We start from the raw sequence: 2,878 nt of genomic DNA, 5'->3' as shown, positions 1-2,878 counted from the left end.
AGGGGACAGGCTGGCTAGAGAAGTCAGGAGGGGGTTAAACTAGTAGCAAAAGGGGAGAGTAAAAAGAGGGACAATATGACCTAACAGATAAAGAGAAATTTATCTCAAATCTAAATTTTACTGGTAGCTTAGGTACAACTATCATGACTTGATCACGTTTATCATGTACAAGCAAAATAAAGTCAGACCAGTAATATAAATAGTTGGTGCTTTAATAGGGTCAGTTTCACAAAACTGAAAACAATTTATGAACCAAATTAGCTGTGAGGAAGAATTTATTCAGCAAAATATGAATGATAATTGGGAATCACTTAAGCACACCTTACTAGAGGCCCCCAAAAAAAAACAATTCCACAACTGAGGAAGAAAGCTGTGCTGGTTAAAAAAAACCAATATGCTTTAGAGGGGACATGAAGGCAGCTGTAAAAAATTAAAAAATAATACATAACAAATGGAAGAAAGGGGAAGTTGATAGTAATGAATGTAAATCAGAAGTTAGGAATTGTAGAAAATTGATAAGAGAAGCCAAGGTACACAAGAAGACTTCTATGGTCAGCAGAGATAAAGACAATAACAAGGAGTTTTTAAAATATATTAGGAACCAAAAAGAATCCTGACAAGGTATTGGTGCATTGTTAGATGGAAATGGTAGATTTATTAATGATAATGCAGAAAAGGCAGAAGCATTCAATAAATATTTCTGTTCTTTTTGTGGGGCTGGTGGACAACAGATGCAGTAGTCTCATCATATGGTGATGATAACAGCTTCTATTCCACTTCTATCTCTGAGGATGTTACACAGAAACTATTAAAGTGAGACATTTTTAAATCAACAAGTCCAGATAACTTGCATCCAGGAGTTTTAAAAGAGCTAGGTGAGGAGCTAACTACACTGTTAATGTTGATTCAATAAGTCTTGGAGCACTGGGGAAGTTCCAGAAGACTGGAAGAAAGATAATGTTGGGCTAATTTTTAAATGGGATGACCCAGATAAATATAGACGTGTCAGCCTGAGATCAATCCTGGGCAAGATAATGGAGCAGCTGATATAGGGCTCGATTAATTAAGAGCTAAAGGAGGGTAATGTAATTAATGCAAATCAACATGAATTTATAGAAAAAAGATCTTGCTAAACTAACTTGATTTTTTTTTGATAAGGTTGTAAGTTTGGTTGATAAAGGTAAGAGCATTGATGTAATATACTTAGACTTCTGTAAGGAGAATGACTTGGTACTGCACAACGTTTTGATTAAAAAACTAGAATGATATAAAATTAACATGGCACACATCATCTTGATTAAAAATAGTTTAATTGATAGGTCTCAAAATGTGACTGTAAACAGGGAATCGTCATTAAGGGGGTCTGTTTCCAGTGAGGTCCCTCAGGGATTGGTTCTTCGCTCTATGCTATTAACATCTTTATCAATGATCTGAAACAAAACATAAAATTATTACTGGCAAAGTTTGCAAATGACACAAAAATGTGGGGAATGGTAAATAACGAAGAGGACAGGTCACTGATTCAGAGCGATCTAGATCGCTTTGTAAACAGAGTGCAAGCAAACAATATGCATTTTAATACAGCTAAATGTAAGTGCATACATTTGGAAACAAAGAATGTAGGCCATACTGACAGGATAGGGGACTCTATTGTGGAAAGCAGTGACTCTGAAAAAGATTTGGGCAAATGTGTGGATAATCAGCTGCATGTGAGTATCCAGTGTGATGCTGTGCCCAAAAGAGCTAATGCAATCCTGGGATGCATAAACGGGGGATTCTCAAGGAGGATTAGAGAGGTTATTTTACCTCTGTATTTGGCACTGGTGCGACAACTGCTGGAATAGCATGTCCAGTTCTGGTGCCCACAATTCAAGAAGGATTTTGATAAATTTGGAGAGGATTCAGAGAAGAGCCCCGAGAATGATTAAAGGATTAGAAAACAGTGACTTATAGTGACTGATTCAAGGAGCTCAATCTATTCGTCTTCACAAAGAAAAGATTAAGGGTTACATTACAGTATATACGTATCTACACGGGGAACAAATATTTAATAATGGGCCATTTAATCTATCAGAGAAAGCTATAATACAACCCACTGACTGGAAGTTGAAGCTAGAAAAATTCAGACTAGAAATACACTGTAAATTTTTTATGGTGGGAATAATTAACTACTGGAACAATTTACCGACTGTAGTGGTAGATTTTCCATCACTGACAATTTTTAAATCAAGATTGAATGTTTTACTAGAAGATCTGTTCTAGGAATTATTTTGGGGAAGTTCGGTGGCCTGTGCTATGCAGAAGGTCAAACTATATGATCACAGTGGGGACCACTGGCCTTACAATCTACACATCTATGAAGGTCAATTTATACACCAAGGAAGAATGAAGAGCTAAGATGATCCTTCTGTAAGTCACACTTATTGTACCTTCCCAGCAGAGATCACTAAGCCATATTCACCTACGAGGCAGGGATAGGAGAACTAATTCAGTTAAAATAAGGACATACTGAACTTTCACTCTTCCCTGGATCTAGATGTTTTTAAATTCAAATAAGTTTGACCAACTCAGACATGTCTCCCCATGCTGGAGTTTCTCGCCTCTTTTTTGAATTCTGCCTATTACAGAATGTATGAAAACTCTCCTTCATTTTAAGGTTTGACCAATTTCTGGGTCCTATTTAGAGGACAGTTTTGCCCACGGAAACTCAATTTCTATATCACTTAATCAGAAAAATGTAGGGTGATTAGTCTCACTTAAATGAACCAGGCATTCATCCATCTTACTTATCATCAGTAAGACACTGTTCTGTAACCCAGAGAAGTTGATCAAATGCACAAGAAGATCGGGAAGTATGAAAGCCAGCACCATAACACCG

The sequence above is a fragment of the Chelonia mydas genome, chromosome 1, assembly GCF_015237465.2.
Source record: "Chelonia mydas isolate rCheMyd1 chromosome 1, rCheMyd1.pri.v2, whole genome shotgun sequence".
Classification (NCBI taxonomy): Eukaryota; Metazoa; Chordata; order Testudines; family Cheloniidae; genus Chelonia; species Chelonia mydas.
This window is presented reverse-complemented; position numbering follows the sequence as displayed.